The following is a 21661-nucleotide window of genomic DNA, read 5'->3' on the forward strand; positions in this document are numbered from 1 at the left end:
CCATTTATTTCCATGTAAGACTGTAAACCAGTTGATTTAAGACTTTTGATTTTTAGAGACTAGAAAAAGTAAAATAAAGCAGCATAGTTTTGACATTTTTATTTTATAAACAACAAAGTTAAACAGCTACTATGTTAATAGCTTTTGATTATTTAATGAGAATTTTAACAATGAAAAAGCACAAATTGAAAAGAATAATTTTATTTTAATTTACTGTATTGTCCTTTTCCTCCTTTTTACTCATTTTACCAACATCTGAAGAAAACAGTTTCTTTCAGTAACCACTGTTCTAAATTTCTTTCCGAAACTGTGAAAAGGGTGTGCCTGCCAGTTTGTCTACGATGTTTCTATTCAAAGAGGAAATATAAAACCTTAGGAACATGTGGAAATGCTAAATTAAAGCTGTATATTATCTGGCTTTCCAACATGCAAGGAAATGGGTGGTTCCTAAGTAGATAAGTATTTGAAGAGAGAAGCAGACAGTCAAACACAGTGATGGATGGCTGGTTGATTCTCTATTGGCTCTGGTACTCTATTTTCTTTTTTTATTTTAGTGGGTGCCTAGATATTTGCCAGTATTTCTATTTTTTGGCTATGGTTTCGTTGAAGTGTTAGACTCCTAAAAAGGTATAAATAACAGTAAGTAGCTTAAAAATTTCATTTATGATGTGTACTATGTTCTATTAAATCACCTATAAATTTACCTGTCATCACCTCATGATATATGACATAATTAGGATTGTCTAAACACTTTGAAAGTGATTGTTTTTTCTAAATCATTTTAAATAATCTTCTTGATTAGCATTCTCACATATACTGAAGGACATGGTTCCAGAATTAGGTAATCTGCATTAGTATTTGCTTTGGAATATTAAATCATTCAAAACCTTCGCTCTGATCTGCCTTCTTTCTTCACCCAATTATCTGTGGAGTTAATACCTCTCACAGAGTTTTACATCTTTTTCTTTTAACCTTTAACTTGAAAGGTATTATTTCATGAAAAACATAAAAATACATTTCACATTCAATTATTATCATTAGAAACAGTACATAAAACATTCAACAACCACATGTCAACAGTAGCACCATTATTCTTCAGATCCTTTCTTTAAGTCTTTGGATTGTTTAAAAAACCAATAAGGAGGTTTTTTGATTAATATTTCCTGGCTTTCAGCAAACACATATGTATTCTCTTTAAAAACAGCAGGTCCCACCATACAGAATCCATAATCCTGAGCAGCTGTCCAACTAGGACGGTGCTGTCTTTGCCAGCCCTACTCAGACGTGTTGATGGATGTACTCGAGTTCTGCTAGCGTACTGAAATGTCCTTGTTCCATTCTCACTGCCTCGCTAGGTCATCCGTGAGTTCATGGGCATCTCTCCCTAGATCCTTCAAAGAACTGTACTGATCTTCTATCAGTAATTGAAGGAGTTGGGGGTGGAATATTGGAAACATTTGTGCTGTAGATAATTCAGTGTGACTAGCATTTGAAGAAAATCCTTCCTCAGACTTTCAGCGATTGTTCCAAACCTAGCTCAGGCGTTGGCAATTGTCACTGCCACAGTGTTCTACGACATTGTTAGTGGTGGGTTAGGAAGAAAGCCCTGGAAGAAAAACCGCAAGTTCATCTGTTTTCTCAGTTTTGAATGACTTTTAATATATGGTGGTGGTGGTTTGGTCCCTAAGTTGTGTCTAACTCTGGCAGCCTCATAGACTATAGCCCACGAGGCTCCTTTGTCCATGGGATTGGATTTCATAGTCAAGGATAATGGCATGGGTTGCCAGTTCCTTCTGCAGGGGATCTTCCTTGACCCAGGGATTGAACCCCCATCTCCTGCATTCAGGCAGATTTTTTTTTTTAACTGCTGAGCCACCAGAGAAGCCTGACTTTTAATATATAGTATATTTTATTTAAAATCCAAATAAAATCAAGTTGCAGATCACTTTTCTTCCCCTTTCACATTCATCCTACATTCATATTCTTAGAAGAAATGATTAGATTTTGATCTTCTCCCTGACCATCTTAATGGTGTTTGTGGTTGAAAAGTCACTCAGTAAACGTGAGTGGAAGCAAGTCTGACGCTTATGCAACTACAAGGAAAGAGTAATTTATAAAAGCTACGGTTATATGCTCTTGCTTCTTTCACCCCAATTGAAAGTCAGTCATCTTTCATGTATATTCTCATATACAATCACAGAAGCCCTAACTTTGACTCTCTGAAGAATCAATACGGGGTTTTAATTTAAGACTATTGGCTGGAAGAAGCACAAGCTGGAATCAAGATTGCCGGGAGAAATATCAATAACCTCAGATATGCAGATGACACCACCCTTATGGCAGAAAGTGAAGAGGAACTAAAGAGCCTCTTGATGAAAGTGAAAGAGGAGAGTAAAATAGTTGGCTTAAAGTTCAACATTCAGAAAATGAAGATCAAGGCATCTGGTCTCATCACTTCATGGGAAATAGATGGGAAACAGGGGAAACAGTGTCAGACTTTATTTTGGGGGGCTCCAAAATCATTGCAGATGGTGATTGCAGCCATGCAATTAAAAGACGCTTACTCCTTGGAAGAAAAGTTATGACCAACTTAGATAGCATATTGAAAAGCAGAGACATTACTTTGCCAACAAAGGTCCATCTAGTCAAGGCTATGGTTTTTCCAGTAGTCATGTATGGATGTGAGAGTTGCACTGTGAAGAAAGCTGAGCACTGAAGAATTGATGCTTTTGAACTGTGGTGTTGGAGAAGACTCTTGAGAGTCCCTTGGACTGCAAGCAGATCCACCCAGTCCATTCTGAAGGAGATCAGCCCTGGGTGTTCATTGGAAGGACTGATGCTAAAGCTGATACTCCAGTACTTTGGCCACCTCATGCGAAGAATTGACTCATTGGAAAAGACCCTGATGCTGGGAGGGATTGAGGGCAGGAGGAGAAGGGGACGACAGAGGATGAGATGGCTGGATGGCATCACCAACTCAATGGACGTGAGTTTGAGTGAACTCCGGGAGTTAGTGATGGACAGGGAGGCCTGGCGTGCTGTGATTCATGGGGTGGCAAAGAGTAGGACATGACTGAGGGACTGAACTGAACTGAACTGAACTGAAGCAAGAGTATAAAATTGGTGCTAGTGGTATAAAGAATCCACCTGCCAATGCAGCAGACATGAGGGACTCGGATTCTATCCCTGGGTAAGGAAGATCCCCTGGAGGAGTGCAAAGCAACCCACTCCAGTATTCTTGCCTGGAAAATCCCATGGACAAAAGAGCCTGTCAGGCTATATAGTCCATAGGGTCACAAAGAGTCAGACATTACTGAAGTAATTTAACACAAAGTACATTAAGTCAGATTATAAAATCTTAGAAAATAGAGAAATTGGTTTGTGAAATTTTGTCAGGGAAGGAAATAGTTCTGAATATTACTGTGACTTTCCGTTTATGTGAAACGTTGGTATAAATTCATAAATTTTACTATTAATATCATTGTTAAAAAAAAATCTTTGAGCTATACATTTTACAATTTTCTTCTAGATGGGAAAATTCCCAGTTTTCTGCAGAGCTTACATTCAAGTGAAAGGAACTACTCTTCCAGTATACCAAGTTTATCATTGCAAAGGCTTTACAATACTGTGGAAGGAACATTCAACTAAGAATTAAAAACCTATTTTAGAGTTCTTAATCTGCAATGCAGTTATTTGTGTTATCTTGCCTGCTTGTTGTTGCTGAAAGTGAAAGTCACTCAATTTTGTCCAACTCTTTGGGACCCCATCTTAACTGTATAGTCCATGGAATTCTCCAGGCCAAAATACTGGACTGGGTAGCCTTTCCCTTCTCCAGGGGACCTTCCCATCCCAGAGGTTGAACCCAGGTCTCCCTCATTGCAGGCAGAATCTTTACCAGCTGAGTCATAAGGGAAGCCCTTCCTCTATTGCTGTTTAGTTGTTAATTCATGTCTGACTCTTTGTGACCTCATAGACTGTAGCCCCCCAGGTTCCTCTGTTCATGGGGTTTTCCAGGCAAGAATGCTGGAGTGGGTTGCCCTTTCCTCCTCCAGGGAATCTTCCTGACCCAGGGATCGAATCCATATCTCCTAGATTGCAGGCACATTCTTTTACTTCTGAGCCACCACCAAAGCCTAGAGAAAATTACGGATAATAGTTACTGTTCTATTTACTGTATTAATTAGTTGGGAAGAATAAATGAGCAAAAGCTTGTACTGCCATATGCAGTTGGCCCACTATGTTCTTGGATTCCACACCTGTGGTTTCAACCAACCTTGGATTGAAAATATTTGGGAAATAAAAAAGAACTAATTCCAGAAAGTTCCAAATAGCAAAACTTGAATTTGCCTTCTGCCAGAAACTATTTACATAGCACTTACATTTGTATTTGCAACTATTTATAATTTATATTATAAGTAATCTAGAGATGATTTAAAGTATACAGAAGGAGGTGCTTAGGTTATACACAAATATGTCATTTTATATAAGAGACTTGAGCATCTACAGAGTTTGATATCTTTGAGGGGATCCTATAACCAAACTTATAAGAATACTGAGGAATGACTGTAGATATAAGCAGTTATTCTGGAATTGCAATAGCAAGGCATACATAGCCCTGGGAGAGTTAAAATTGTGATAAATGCATTTTTTCTGAAATGGGGAATTCTAGTAATAGAAGTTGCCCTGGCAATTTTCCTTATGTTAGTTATTTGTGCAGAAATTATACCCATGGTTTTCATTGCCTTTTCCAGAGTCCTAGAAGACACATAGATAGGCTACCTGAGGAAAGAACTACTGCCTAAGAGGCTAGCATTTAGCTGTCTATCGGGGATCCTTAAGCTGGACAATATGCCACATTTTCAAATGTCATTTGTTTTAAATGAATTAAATGTGAAGGTGGGATAAGCCTATGCACTGGGTCAAAGACAAATGGACTTTTCCTGAGTCCGAAATTGTGGAATCTAGGTATTTGGGGAAGATCTTTGAAAAATAACATTTTGTAAGGTATCATAAAAAGATGAAATTAGAATTGATCATATATTGCTATAGCTCTTTTCTTTGGTGTAAAATAATCACATAATGTATATTAAGAGAAGCATTATAGTCTATATGGTCACAATTCCATAAATGTGATTTCATAAAAAGAATAAAGCTTTGAATGGCTGATCACTACAAAATATAAACCAAAACAATTTCTCTTCTCAAAGAACAAAGTGGATCCTAACTGGTGTTATAGATATCCGTAACAGGAAACTGAAGCAACTTCTAGTCCTCTTTACTAGGACCCTGTTTTAGATTAATGATTGCATTTATCATTTGAAATAATCATGTGAAGTCATTAATTTTCTCATTGTTGGCTTTGTTCTCTCTATTCATCACAGAAGAGTGTCAGTTTGTTTTAGAAAGAATTTATTTGTTGAATGAATGAAAAGGTGAACTATCATGCAATAATGGTCTCACCTATGGTAGATTTAACAGCCTCCATGTTAAAATATTTGCTTGCATTTACAACTGTCTTATTGTAGTTTTTGAGTAAAGAAATGTTAATTTACTTATTCTTATATTGTTGTAGAAACCTTGGCATAAAACTTTGTACTTGATAAAATCTGATGAAATGGATATAAGTACATTTGTTTCAATATAATTTGGGCATTTCACTTCATATATAAACATAAAAAGAGATGAAATGTTACTTAAATGCATTTAATCATTTTTCCTTTTTAAAAGAGTCATTTTTTTCTAAACAAAATTCAAGTGAAAACGTCTTATATTATTATTTAAGATATTTTAAAATTTTATCATTTCGTAAATTTAATGTTATATATAAATATTTCAGTTTCAAGCATTTGGGCTTAAAATCATTTATTTAATTTTGTTATATAGTGTGTTAATTTTTAAGAACAAACACAGTTAAGAGTGAAAACTCTGGGAAGAAGTTATCAAGTGACTGAAAATGAAAAGGATAGTCTACAAGTGAGCTGGGGATTGTGTATAATATGCTATGATTTTCTATATCTCCTCTCAGATTTCTCCAGCAGTCTAATTTCAATTTCACATGTTTCCCCACTGTCATTTGGGACTTATTGAGCATGACAGACATTGTTGAAATTAATAATCCCAAAGAACATACAAATATCTTTTTTTTACTCTATATAACTATCAGCTTAAAACTAAATTGTCTTCTTTTTATACGTATGTTATTCAACAAAGTGTAATGGTCACAATTTTTATGGCATATTTTTCAGTTGATAATATAAGATAGCTTGAAGGGCATGTATAATTCTTGGATGGTAGTGTTTTGCCATCATGATGCTATAGCAGAGGGTAGGTGAGGGGAATATCAACAATCCCAAATTGTACTAAATGACTATGTGGTGGAAAAAGTTACATTTTCCTTATTTAGTCCTCCAAAAGGAGAGTGTCAAATATCAAGACAGTAAGGTAAATAGCCGTAATGATTAACAGGGAAACTTAATGTAGCTGGTGGGGGGAAATGGTAGTTTTAGCATTATAAAGAACAAAGAAGCAAACCCAAAAGATGGTTCTGAAATCTTAATTGCTTTATAATTTTTTAAAAATGTGTTGTAAATCTAATCTAAGTGATTTTAAGCTCAGACAACACTCAACCTCTTACAAAAAAAGGAAAGAAGTAGAATGAGAGTTTTCAAAATTAGAAGATATGGTTAAATAGGTTCAAGTCCTTTAGAAAAACCTGTTTCAGTCTTTTATATAAAGCTCAGTATTTGAACAAAGGGTAGTTTCTCTCTTACTGACCTTCCTTTGGTCACTTCCTCCATTTAATTTTTTGTCTAGAAGATGGTAGATATTAGTGTTTTCCTTGGAAAGTTTGGAATATGAGCATTGTACGTAGTAGAAGATGATAAATTACCTTGTTAAATGACCTTCTTTTTGATAAATTAACTTGTGTTGATAAGTAAACAATGAGTCTTTTTTTTTTTCTTCTGAAGCCATTGTGAGATCCAAGACCCCAAGGAGCCTAATTTCATAGAGTAATCTGTTTCAAAGATGGTGAAGGAGTGGTGACAGAAACTACCAGACAATTTGATTCAACAGGGCTTACTCAATGGTGAGATTTTTTTGGCTTTTTTCCAATGGTCTTAAATCTGTTTGTTTTTTTTTTAAACTTGAAAATAGTTCAGAAGTGAACTAGTCATATATTGCATTTATCATATATTGCATTTCTATTTATGCATTAACCCTAGAGCAGGACTATAATTTTCTTCTACACAGAACTTGTATTTCTGCATAATGGATATTTCAATGTAATTAGTCGAAAGTGAATATTTCCTTCATGACTAGTTTATCCACTGTTTTGTTGCACTAATTTTGCTTCTGGATTCTTTAATCATCTCTACACCAAGAAATGTGGCTTCTTTGCTTTCATCTTTGACTCTTCAATCTTACACTTTCTTTTCAATACAGTAGCCACAATGACTCTTACAACTTAGGAAAGAACATATTCCTATCTAAAAATAACCCAACGGCTTTCATTAAAAGAATTTGTAAGGCTATTATTATCAACATGATTTTGATATTGATACTTTGAGTTAATTGAAGCTTCGTTTTTTTGGCTTCTTTATGACCAGTTTCTAAAATAATGCATATGTGCTTCATGTGTATTCTAGGAGATGTGGGATCATGATGGCAGAGTAGGAAGACCCTGATCTCACTTCCTCCCATGAATATACCCAAATTACAACCTATGTGGAACAACTCTTTGTGATGACCCAAGGACTAGCAGAACAACTCTTCTATTAATACAATTAATGATACAAAGAAAAAAAAAACACACCAAGATGTGTAGGAGGGGAAGACAAGTGATCTAGTCAGCACCCACACCCCAGGGGGGCCCATAAGAGGACAGGAATATCACAAACTCAGAGGTCCTCCCTAAGAAATGAGGGATTTAAACCTCATATTTGGTACCCCAGTCCTGGGAACCAGTACTGGAAAGCTGAGTCCCCTTAATTGGTTTTGAAAAAAATAACATGGCCTATTATGACTTGGAGAGCTAGAGGGCTTTAGGAAATTAAGACTCTACTTTTAAAGTTTTGTGCATATATATTGACTCATTCCCAGTTCCAGTGCAGAGGCAGCAGGTTGAAAAGTGCCTGGAACTCTAGATGGCCTGCTAAGGCCACCCCAGAATGCCTCCCATCCACACATGGCTCTGGCTCCAATTATCCTGCCAAGGTGGTCCCCTTCTCTTGGGAGAAGCCCTGGCCTGGGAAGGGCCATGGCTCCAGTCACTACCCTGTCACCTCTGCCAAAATAGCAACTTCAGGCATGCCCTTGGAGAAGCGCTGGCCCATCCCGGCACCTCCTAACCCTCACCTGGGGGGCAGCCCCTGGAGTGTGATGAGTTGTATATTCAAACCACCTTACCAAGTGGCTGACCTGGGCACAGTCTGGAAAAAGCCAAGCTCATGCTTATTTCAGCTCCTGCTCTCCCATCTAAGCTACTAGGCACATGCAGTTTGCATTGGTATGCAAAAATGATAAAATGGTAATAAGTATATACCTATCAATAATCACTTTAAATGTAAATACACTAAAATTCTCAACCAAAGGACAGAGGGTGGCTGAATGGATTAAAAAAAATCTATATACTGCTTATAAGAGACTCACTTCAGAGCTCAAGACATACACATACTGAAAATGAAGGAATGGAAAAGGATATTCCATGCAAACGGAAACAAAAAGGAAGGTGAGGTAGCATTACTTATATCAGACAAAATAGACTTTGAAGCAAGAACTATAACAAAAGACAAAGAAGATAATTACGTAATAACAAAGGGATCAATCCAAGAAGAAGATACAACATTTGTAAATGTATAGCCATGTAACATAGGAGCACCTAAACATATAAAGCAAATGTTATCAGGCAGAAAGGGAGAAACTGATAATAACGCATTAATAGTAGAGGACTTTTACTTATATCAATACATAGATCTCCATACATAAAATCAATAAGGAAACATTAGTCATAAATGATACATCAGGTAGACTTAACAGATAGGGGCTGAACTTTCCAACCCAAAATAGCAATACATACTTTTCAAGTGCACATGGAACCTTCTCCAGGATAAAACACATGCTAGGTCACAAAACAAGTCTCAGTAAATTTAAGATTGAAATCATACCAGGCATCTTTACCAAAAACAAGAGTGTGAAGATAAAAATCAGTTACAGCAAGAAAACTGGAAAAAATATAACCACTTGGAGACCAAACACATACTATTTAAAAACTAGTGGGTCAACGAAGAAATCAAAGAGGAAATTAAAAAATATTTTGAGATGAATGAAACTAGAAACATAATTTTACAAATCTAAGGGAAACAACAAAATAAGTTCTAAGAGGAAAGTATATAGTGATACAAGTCTACTTCAAGAAATAAGAAAAATTTCAAATAAACACTCTGACTTTACACACAAAGGAGCTAGAAAAAGAAAAACAAACAAGGCTGAAATTCAGGAGAAGGAAGAAAATAATAAAGATCAGAGTGGAAATAAATGAAAAAGACACACAAAAAAAAGAAAAGAAAAGAAAAGACAATCAATGAAGTTTAGAACTTTTTTAAAATAAAGAAAATTGATAAACCTTTAATCCAATTCATCAAGAAAAAAAAGAGTGCCCAAATAAATAAAATTAAAAAATGGAAGTATGTTTATAGCCAATATCACAAAAATACAATTATAAGAGAACCTTACAAATAAATTGTATGTCAACAAGTTGGACAACCTAGAAGAAATTAATAAATCCCTCAAAACATATAACCTCCCAAGACTGAAATAGGAAGGAATAGAAAATCTGAACATATTGACTATAAGTAATGAAATAATAAAAAAACTCCCAGCAAAAACATAGATAATCTGTCTCTTTGGAAAAGACCCTGATGCTGGGAAAGATTGAAGGCAAAAGGAGTCTCAGATAAGATGGTTAGATAGCATCACTGACTCAATGGACACAAATCTGAGCAAACTTGGGGAGACAGTCAAGGACAGGGAAACCTGGCATGCCGTGGTCCATGGAGTTGCGAAGAGTTGGATGTAACTTAGTGATGACCACCACCAATGACAACAGAATCAAAAATATATAAAGAACTAATACAACTCAATATCAAAAAAGCAAACAATCTGATGAAAAAATGGGTAGAGGACCTGAATAAACATTTTTCCAAAGAAAATAAAGGGATGGCCATAGGCGTATTAAAAGATGCTGAACATCATTAACCATCAGGGAATGCAAACTGAAATCACAGTGAGATATCACTACATACCTGTCAGGATGGCTTATCAAAAAGACAAAAACAGCATTGGTGAAGATGTGGAGAAAAAGCAATCCCTGTGCACGCTTGATGGCAATGTAAATTGGTGCAGTAGCCATTATACAGAACAATATTGAGGTTCCTCAAATAATTAAATTTGAAAATATATGTACACCCCTATGTTCACTGCAGCATCATTAACAATAGCTGCTGCTGCTAAGTTGCTTCAGTCGTATCCAGCTCTGCGACCCCATAGACGGCAGCCTACAAGGCTCCTCCATCCCTGGGATTCTCCAGGCAAGAACACTGGAGCGGGTTGCCATTTCCTTCTCCAATGCATGAAAGTGAAAAGTGAAAGTGAAGTTGCTCAGTCATGTCTGTCTTCAAGACCCCCATGGTCTGCAGCCTACCAGGCTCCTCCATCCATGGGATTTTCCAGGCAAGAGTACTGGAGTGAGTCGCCATTGCTTTCTCCTTAACAATAGCTAAGTAACCTAATTGTCCATCAACAGATGAATAAGGAAGATGTGATGCATATATACAATGCAATATTACTCAACTATGAGACAGGATGAAATCGTGCCAATCTAGCAGGAATTATATTAAATGAAATAAGTCATACAGAGAAAGACAAATTCTATGTATTTTCACATATTCTGTATATTTTCTTATATGTGGAATTTAAAAATTAAAACACATGAAGAGATAAAACAAAACAGAAAGACTCACAGGCACAGGGGAAAAACTAGTAGTTGCCAGAGCAGAGAAGTTAGGAGGATAGTCACAATATTGAATACCGCTTATAAAACAAGCCACTCTTTTATAATACACAGTGCATGGAGTATAGTCACTAATATAATAACTTTGTATGATGTGTGATTTGTATAAATATTGAATCACTATGCCATATGCCTGAAACTACTATAATATTGTAAGTTAACTATACATCAGTAAAAAATCATGTGTATTCTATATCTGCTTAGTGCATGATTCTGTATATACATTAGATCAAGTTTGTTGATTGGTTGTTTAAATCTGCATCCTTGCTAATATTCTAGGTGTTTGATCTATCAATTTCAGAGAGGAGTATATGAAAATCTCCTAAGATATTAGAGACATTTTCAATTTCTCTTTGTTGTTTTATTTTTGCCTTAAGGAATTTGAGGATATATTATTAGATAGTCATACTTGTGGCTGTTATATCTTCATAGGTCATTATTTCTTTTATCGGTGAATAATGTCACTTTTTCTTCCTACTAACCTTTATTTTTGTATTTTACTAATATCTCTATCGGGGCTTCCCTGGTGGCTCAGGGGTTAAAGTGTCTGCCTGCAATGCGGGAGACCGGGGTTCGATCCCTGCATCGGGAATATGCCCTGGAGAAGGAAATTGCAACCCACTCCAGTACTCTTGCCTGGAAAATCCCATGAAGAGAGGAGCCTGGTAGGCTATAATCCATGGGGTCGCAAAGAGTCGGACACGACTGAGTGACTTCACTTCAATATCTCTATTAAAGTATTATTTTGATAAATATTTACCCGGTCTTTCCCTCTTATTGTTTCTGTGAATATTTTTCTGCCATTATGTTTTAAACTTGTCTTTAGTAAATGTAGTGATATTGCAAGTAATCAAATCTCAGAATCTCTACTTCAGTGAAAATGAAGTGAAGTCACTCAGTCGTGTCCGACTCTTTGCAACCCCATGGATTGTAGCCTACCAGGCTCCCCTCTTCATGGGATCCTCCAGGCAAGAGTACTGGAGTGGGTTGCCATTTCCTTCTCCAGGGGATCTTCCCGCCCAGGGATCGAACCCGGGTCTCCCGCATTGTGGGCAGACACTTTAACCTCTGAGCCACCAGGGAAGCCCGTCTACTTCAGTAAGTATGTTTAACTGATTGTTGATTGTGATTCCTAATATGTTTGGTCATATCTTGTAGTAGTTTTTCCTGGATTTTTAAACTAATGTTTGTTGTTTCCATATCTTTTTGTGGATTGGTCTTCTCCATGCCATACATATAATCTTGATGTTTAAACAGCCTTTGTCTATATATCATGTTCCTACTTACACATTTAACTGAGTGATGTTTAAAATTAATCAGTACTTCAATCTTCAGGCTGATTTTATTACTTTATTTATTTAAGCAATTTAATGTATTTTTATTTTAATATCATTTTCAGATTTTCCTACAATTTTGAGTGGGAGATGTTTTTTTTTTATTCTGTTGCCACCCTCATGGATATATTTCCGTCTCTTGTCATTTAAAAATTTTACTTGTATATTCTTCAGTGAAAATTGTCGACTGATGAGAGCCTTATGCCTGTTATAGGTTGTAGAGGCAGCAGTTTTCCCCCCAAGTTTATCTGTCTTCTTCCTACAGGTTTAATTGTTTCTTGACCAATTTGTTTGTTTCTTGACACAGGTTCCTCTACCTTGAGTAACTGTGAATTCATATTCTATACTTTTTGTTTAGGGTATATTCTTTTTCAACTGATGGCCCAGAGTATGTGGCCTACATCTGTTTGCATTTCCAGGCCAAGGTGGAATTTTTTTTTTTTCTCCTAGTTCACTAATTCTGGTTCTCTTTCATAGAAGAGAGACAGCTCCCTTCCGGTTCCTGGGTTTGTGGATAAACTCTGGCTTCTAAGGTCTGGCTTCTTACCTTGGATAAGATCTGTAGTAGTGTTAGCTCTTATACTTCCTTATTCATGAAACCCCCAGCCTCTACTTGTATATGTGATACTGAAATCCTGTTTACTTAACCTTTTGTAGTTTGGGATGTACTTGTGTCTGTGTGTATATCTATCCACTTATCTAGTGAGCTATCTAGCTAGCTAGCAATCATCTATCAATCATTTGTTGTGTATTGATAAGTGTTAAAATTTTGTCCTTATGTATACCTTATAAACCTTTTGGTATATACAATGTGTTGCATTTTGTCAGTGCAACTATGAATCTTAATTTCCTTATTCTTGCCTTAGATAATTTTCTTTTTCATTACTTACATTTAAGCATTTTTCCTATCTCATTTAATGTTTTGAAGGCAAAATATATATTTCTATAGGAGCATGTTGACATCTATTAATATGGTTGGTTTTAGATTTATTGCCACCAGAATTCTAGTGAGTTCCAGGTGATTAGGGAGAGACACCTCTCCCTACCCCATCTCCATCACATACAAAAAATATGAGTAAATGAAATTTCAAACAATTAATTAAAGATGTAAATTATTATTAGAAGTAGTAAGTTCACACAGAGCAGAAATTCACTGGACAAAGCTCCCCTAAGCTTTTCTCGATTCACAAAGCAATGACAATGAGTTATAACTGCCAGATCTGAGGCATTCACGTCTTATCCCTTTACACTCACCATTTGGAAAGCCTACCCTGGAAAACCAGGTATGTTTATTTCAAGGACTGTTTACAACCATTGGATTTTCCTGGCTCTTGCACCACACTTAGTGTTAGCACAACCACATACTTAATTGAGAAGGTATACAAATCTGTGCATCAGTGTTTGAAATAATTTCTCAGCCTTCAGCTTGCCACTGTCTTGGAATGCCTGTTTCTCCACAGAACACCACTAATTCTGATTTTATTATGATTTTTTCTGAATAGTTCTAGTAATGGTTTTGCTCCAAATCCATTATTCTATAGTGTAATTCGATCAGCAAACATTTATTGAGAACTGTTTTGCAGTCAGAATGTAGGTGCTGGGGAAGTAGTAAAATCAGGAGTAAAATCATTCCTATCTCAGGTGGAGCTCCTGGTCTGGTGAGTTAACATGGTTGTGTGTTTCTCTCCCTTTTGTTGATTATTGTTGTTAGTATTATTGTTTTAGTGTTCTACAAATAGTTGCTATGATATTGGTATTGATTAAAAACATAAAATCTAATTAAAGGCTGGTATTAGATCCACTATTGTGCAGTGGTCATATCATGCTCAACTAACTCATGCTGCCCAATCTGGGCTATTATACTTTAAGGGCAAGGTAGACTGTCTTTTACTCAGAAATGACTAGGATGGATGTTGGGGAGATTTGAAGCCATGTCATGTGAAAATCTGATTAAAAAAAACATTGAAGAAATACGATGCCTCATAGTAAAGTTGGAAAACTTGTATTCACCAATCCCATGATCTCTTCAGATAACAATGACATTGAAAAGTAGAAAGTCTATCATCCTCTGTCAATGCAAGTGTCATATTAACTATTTTTCCAGAGCCAGGTAAGTGGCTCTAGTACATTTTCAAGTTTGTTGTAGGCTCCCAATGGCTAATAGTAGGCACTGGGCCCCTCCACTGTTTATTATTCACCAAATTCCAATGCCAATGGTGGCTCAAGTCTTGTTTACATAAAAGGATGCTAAAGCTACCATTGTATACTAGAGGAGGCCCTTCACATTTGTTTCTGGGTGAATTCAAATGTGAATGGTCTTTAATTTATTTATTTACCAAGGAATAAATTACAGCTTTTCACACTGAGCATAAACTCTTTCCATCTGTCTCTTCTCAAAATTGTGTTGTGCCACGCATAGGGTTTTTGTGAGCTATGGATAGAGTCACATTTCTTTCTGCTAACTGAAACAAGCTTGTAGAAAGCTAACCATTAGAAAGTTAAGTATTTGTTATGGGTTCTACAAATGGAAAATATAAACGTGAAATTAGTTTTTCCTTTTCTTGAAAATATGATCTATCTGTAAACTGGCAAGATACCGATATTAAATGATTTTGCTGCATGATAAATTCATAGCTCTCTACATCGATTTGGGAAAAGGGGATAAAAAGTTGGAAATCTGGCCTGTTATCAAATTTAAATCATTACCAGACAAGATCATGCCAAAGCCCAAATACTGTGGTTTGGAGCTATCTGAATCTATTTCAGATTATCCTTGGGCAACATCAGACAGGTTTAGATTCATTGACTTTATATAAGAAATTACTTTTTGCTTGTAGTGGTTCCATCTGTTCTAAGCTGCAATGAACACGTCCCACGTGCATCTGCAGCTCCGGGGAAGGTGTCTCACAGGTGCATGTGGGGCCACTTGCTGGTAAAACATCGCTGAAATTCCTTTCCAGCTCTAGTTTTAGATTTAACCCATTTCTTAGAGAATTGAAGAGAGAAGCAGAGTGGAAAGAAAAGAATGCTTTATTCCTCAGAGTCAAAAAAACATTATATTTCTATTCTTTCCTTCCTTTCTCCTGAAGTATTTAAATATTCATAGACCATTGTTTTCTCTAGTTCAAGGTTAACTTCAAAATATCTCTGGACACATCTTGGTTTATGTCTTCTTGGGTATGTCATTTCAGTACACCAATGTTTATGCCAGTTCTGGTGAAGAAAATGAAGATAGTGCTTTGCACACAGCTGTAAGATGTAGTCTGAGAAACTCCAACACTTTCCAGATACATCTCTTTCAATGAAAACTATTCATGAGATCTCATTTTTTTTTTTTTTTTACCCTTTACTGCCCTTTTTCATATTCCCACTATCACCTTCCAAGAAAAGTTTGCATGGTTGACATACTGTACAAATGTACATTTTAAATCATGATACATTTGGAAATCCTTGATTTGCATGTAGGACCTGATATGTATTCAGCACTTAGGCCATAATGGAATATATTTGACATATTAGAAACCAAAAAAAAAAAAAAAAAAAGATGCAGTCTCCTTCAGAATTCTGTCTTCTAGTTTGTAAGCATACCTTTATATTACCGAAAAATTTAGGAATGTTTTAAATATTTTTTATTTCCAAGCAACACAAAATTATATTTTTCTGTTTATTGTGAACTTGTACATTTCACACAAAAGTTTTAATTTTCACAAGCCTATATATTGATGTATATAGTCTAAGAAAAGTAGGGCAAAACTTTTCCAGTTTTTAAATCTCTTTTCTTTTGATTTCATCCTCATAATGGCAACTTCATTTCATTTTCATTTTCTTATTTGCTCCCATTTCTCTCTCCTTGTAGTGACCAAGGGCTGACCAGCTGCAGAATGCAACTCTCACCTCCCCTTCCAGATGGGTGTGGGCATGTGGATGTGCTATGGTCTAGTCACTGGGCTGGAGGCAGACATGTTCTACGGTAGCTTCTGGAAAAATTCTTTTAAAAGATGGATGTCGTTCTTTTCTCTCATTTTGTCCCAGGAAGCCTGGGTATAGGCCATCTTGGACCAGAAGCATGAGGCCACCCCATAAGAGTGTTAGAGCAGTGGCTGGAGAAACCCCAGAGTTGCATTTTGCTATATAGCCTTTATGACCAGTGCCCTCTGGAGTAATGTAGCAGCTTCAGGAGCTGGGTCCCTGAGGACTTTGTAGGGCAGAGTCATTATACCAGTCCTTTTACCCTCAGAATTCATGTGTATGAAACAAGCTTCTTGTTAAGGCCATTATGAATTTAGATTTTAGTGTTAATTGTAGTTGAATCTAATGCTGTTTTATATACTCTTTATCTGTAATAATTTTATAGGCTAGTTGGAAAACAAAAATGCATGCATAAGATGATATAAAACAATGATCAAGTTATAGGACAACAGATATAAAATTTTATTTTCACATATTAGTGGAGGCTATCAGATATTCCACGCCTTAGGAAACATACAAGGTAAGCATATCATAACAAGTGACCTAAAAGCAAAAATTAAAATATGCTGGTGATGGAAAGCAGATGAAGAGCCTAGAATAAAGGAATAGACTTGGAGACTGATGAGGCATGAGGCGAGTGACACGTGAAATGGAAATACAGATATCAGAGGGGATACCGACTGTGGTGAGGAAGCATGCAGGACTGACATTTTACATGGTGAGATCGTAAGATGATTTTTAACTTAGGTTTCAAGAGTTATTAATATGTATATATTTTCTCCTTAGAGAAGTTAAAATCACCGGTTTGTAGATGATAGTAAATTTATCTTATTTTATAATTTCCCTGAAAGTCCTTGTATTACATTTTTAGTAAGAAAGTGCACAAATGTCCTTAAAATAAGTTACTACCCTTTTTCAGTGAAATTTCAGACTCCTTTATATCATGAAGAATTTGAACCATTTACTTTGAATCTTCAGAAAGATTTACTTTCAAGAGATTATATGTTAGTCTGATAATTTCCCGTAGTAATTCATGGCTACATTGCAAATTTTCCACTCTTGGGTAAGTCTTCCATATCCTTAAGTTAAAGCATGTGGTTTAGGTCAATTTTTCTTGATTGTCCCTTACTATAGATTCAGTTTCATGTCTCATGAAAATAAAAACAATCATCATTTTAAAGAGAATTCAGTTCCACAATAGTAAAAGTAACATCTTTACATTAAAGTATTTTACTCATTGCATTATACTACAATATGTGTATTTCACTTATTTTTATAACAATATGTGACAGAATTATTCTTATTATCCTAAGTAATAGCTTGAAATAGCTTCTCCTAGAAATTGCTGAATTGAGAATTGAACCCAGCACTTATCATGTGAAATCCAGGGGACTGTGGGTGTGAACTAATTTTTATGAAATGTGAAACCTAAATTATACAATTTTAGGAGCCTTCCTAGCCTGCCGGGTACCTCTGTCCATGGAATTCTCGAGGCAAAAATACTGGAATGGGTTATCAGGGCCCCTCCAGGGGATCTTCCCCAACTAGGGATTGAACCTGCATCTCTTATGTCTCCTGCATTGGCAGGCGGATTCTTTACTACTGGCACCACCTAGGAAGAATCCTTATGAAAATAGCACAGCATTAAAAAGAAAATTAGATTCAGAAATAATTATTTAGAATAAAGAAAGATATAATAGGTAAAACTTTTAAAAAAGCTAACAAATGTAATGAACATTTCAAAATCCATATAAAAGTGTAGTAATTTATTAACTGTCTGACCAATGTCTATAATACTTTTTATCCTGATTTTTTTCTGTAGGAAGTACTGTGCATAATCTTTTACTAGTCTCTTCATATGGCAATGATTTTGTGATTCTTTTTTTATGTAGAACAATAGTTCATTCTATCTTCTAGAATAGTTGATTGAAATTCTTGTGATTTTTTTTTTAAGTTGGATCTGAAAACTTTCAGCTTTATAAGTAATCATAAGTAAATGTTTAGGTTTATTTTTAAAGTTTGGAGAAACTATCAACTTTGATGTGTAGGCTATAATTTCATGGCTTTGAAGCAGCATGAATGAACCTAGAAATTATCATCTAAGTGAAGTAAGTGGAAAAACAAAACCAAATCTCATATGATATCACTTATAATATGGAATCTAAAAAATGGCACAAATGAACTTATTTACAAAAGAGAATTTCAGACATCGAAAACAAACTTGTGTTTAAAGGGGAAACAGAGAAAGGGATAAATTAGAAGTTTGGGATTAACAGATACACTCGACTATATATAAAACGGATAAACAATAAGGGCCTGCTGTATAATAATCTATAATGGAAAAGACCTGAAAAAGAATGTATATGTAAAGGTGAATCACTTTTCTGTGCCCCTGAAACTAACACATTATAAATCAACTACAATTAGAAAAAAGATTTCTTTGTATTTCAAAGTTACTTATTCGGTAAGTAATCTTAAATACTCTTGAATTAACCAGTTTTTTTCTTTATTATGTCTTTATCGTAAAGGCTTACTGTGAGCTTTGTGTTATTTTGTCTGTCAGTGTTTTGTGTCAGATTAGGAAAATTTGTAGGTCTTCAGTAATCTATTTATAAAATTTACTCTTCTTCATCAACTGGACTTTTAAATAATCTAAGTCTATCCATTATTTCTTTTCAAAATTTGTCTCTTCCTTTTAATGAATTGTTACTTTTAACATGGTCTAAAATTCATGGGAAATAGATGGGGAAACAGTAGAAAGTGTCAGACTTTATTTTTGGGGGCTCCAAAATCACTGCAGATGGTGATTGCAGCCATGAAATTAAAAGACGCTTACTCCTTGGAAGAAAAGTTATGATCAACCTAGACAGTATATTCAAAAGCAGAGACATTACTTTGCCGACTAAGGTCCGTCTAGTCAAGGCTATGGTTTTTCCTGTGGTCATGTATGGATGTGAGAGTTGGACTGTGAAGAAGGCTGAGTGCCAAAGAATTGATGCTTTTGAACTGTGGTGTTGGAGAAGACTCTTGAGAGTCCCTTGGACTGCAAGGAGATCCAACCAGTCCATTCTGAAGGAGATCAGCCCTGGGATTTCTTTGGAAGGAATGATGCTAAAGCTGAAACTCTAGTACTTTGGCCACCTCATGCGAAGAGTTGACTCACTGGAAAAGTCTCTGATGCTGGGAGGGATTGGGGGCAGGAGGGAAAGGAGACGACAGAGGATGAGATAGCTGGATGGCATCACGGACTCGATGGACGTGAGTCTGAGTGAACTCCGGGAGATGGTGATGGACAGGGAGGCCTAGCATGTTGTGATTCATGGGGTCGCAGGGAGTCGAACACAGCTGAGCGACTGAACTGAACTGAACTGAACTGAATTCTTTGTCATAATTTACTTCTCAATATCAGAATATATTCTATTGCTTTTCTTGCTCATTTTATTATTTTGCTTCATATTCTACTAACTTTTAATCAGAATTTTCTTAGTTGTTTCCATAAATGAATTTAAGGACGATTAAAAGAGATACCTTCATTTGTGTCCAAACCAGGAATCTTGAGCTATATAATACTAAAACCAAACACTATGATAGTACATACGTTGCTTGATCAATTAATATGTGAGGAATTTTGTCACTGAGCACTCGTATTTTCACATCAACCTGTTGCATCTGTAGGAATTTTGTATGCCTTTCCCTCTGGAACCCCCAGACTTCATCAAGCTCCAATGAGGCATATGTACTTAAGCATCATCCATTATTCAGAAACCTGGTAATTTGACTTACAAACATGTAAGCTGAAATAATACAATCGGGCTTGTGTTCTACAAACAAAACTTCTGATACAATTCTAGTGTAATTTCCATAAAGAAATAAAGCACTGGGTACATTTATGGTTTATATGCTGCATTATTGAGTATATTCCTTTCCTGATAAGAGAGAACTTACATATTTTGATGAGAAACAAATCCTTCACTTATAACTTTACACGTTTGGTGATTGTAAAACTATCCAAAGGTTAGTTTCTGGCTCCACTCACTTCTTTCTTTCTTTTTTTTTTCTGTTCTACTATCCACATACTTCTAGTCCTAGGTAGGCCTTCAAAGAAGTGTTCACATCATGGTATTGCCTCTGGCTCTGTCAGTGTCTGGTAGGAAAACTGTGAGAGCCATTCTATGGCTAGCAGCAGCCCAACTATACACAGAAATCACTGGAAATCTGTAAACTATACTCCAGTGAGTCTAAACTACTGTTTCTCCAAATAATTTCCCTTTAGCTGAATGTCAAAGATGTCATTGGTTATTCTATTATCACCCACAGTGAGGGGATGAAAATGGAGGGAAAATTGGAATAGAAGAAAACACATTTCTTAAATTAAGCTGAAGTGTTTAATTTGTAGTATATTTTGCAAAGCCAAAAGAGTATATTTAGTATATTTTGTAACCTTCAAGATCCTAGAAGGGGTTAGTACAGGGAAGGACTCTCAAGTTTTAATAGCTTTGCAGCAAACCTGTGTCTGTGCAGTGCTGCCATTTTAAAGATGTAGATTTTATATCTACGATTGGAAATCTTAACTCTATTGTTGGATAAAAAGTGTAAAATCAGACTTATGGCTGAGGTTATTTATAAATCAAATTTTCTATGTAATTTATCAGCTGGTTGGCCATTCTTTATGGGTCTTATTAATTAATGTGTGAGTTCTGGTTTATTTTATCTTGATCTACAGGACGCCTGCAGCTTGCAATGTATTGAGTGATCTGTTGGTTGTTAATACTTTCCAATAGTCAGTGGTCATGCTGCTGCTGCTGGTGCTGTGGCGTCACTTCAGTCGTGTCTGACTCTGTGCAACCCATAGATGGTAGCCCACCAGGCTCCTCTGTCCACAGGATTCTCTAGGCAAGAATACTGGAGTGGGTTGCCATTTCCTTCTCCAATGGTCATGTTATATGACTTTAAAGTTTTAGTAATGTCCTCTTGCTCTCCTTATTAAGTGTGCCAGAAAAGAATCTTGTGGTTACTTGTGTTTCTTCTATTCTCTTCTCAGTTCTACTAAAGTTGCATTATTTTGCAGTGGGCAGGCCAAAATGTTGGTGGGTTACCTACATGTACTATAGATTTCTGTCAGTGAGTCTTTATTATTGGAACCATCGTATTATCACATTAATGTACACTAAGTTGAATGTGTTGTATGTTGCAAGTCCATATATGACCCACCATATTCATATTTTCATGTGTCTAAAATAATGTTGCCTATTTTATTCTAAAAGAATCATTATTGCATTTTGAAATCCTG

Source organism: Ovis aries, chromosome 6 (genome assembly GCF_016772045.2).
Source record: "Ovis aries strain OAR_USU_Benz2616 breed Rambouillet chromosome 6, ARS-UI_Ramb_v3.0, whole genome shotgun sequence".
NCBI classification, from domain to species: Eukaryota; Metazoa; Chordata; class Mammalia; order Artiodactyla; family Bovidae; genus Ovis; species Ovis aries.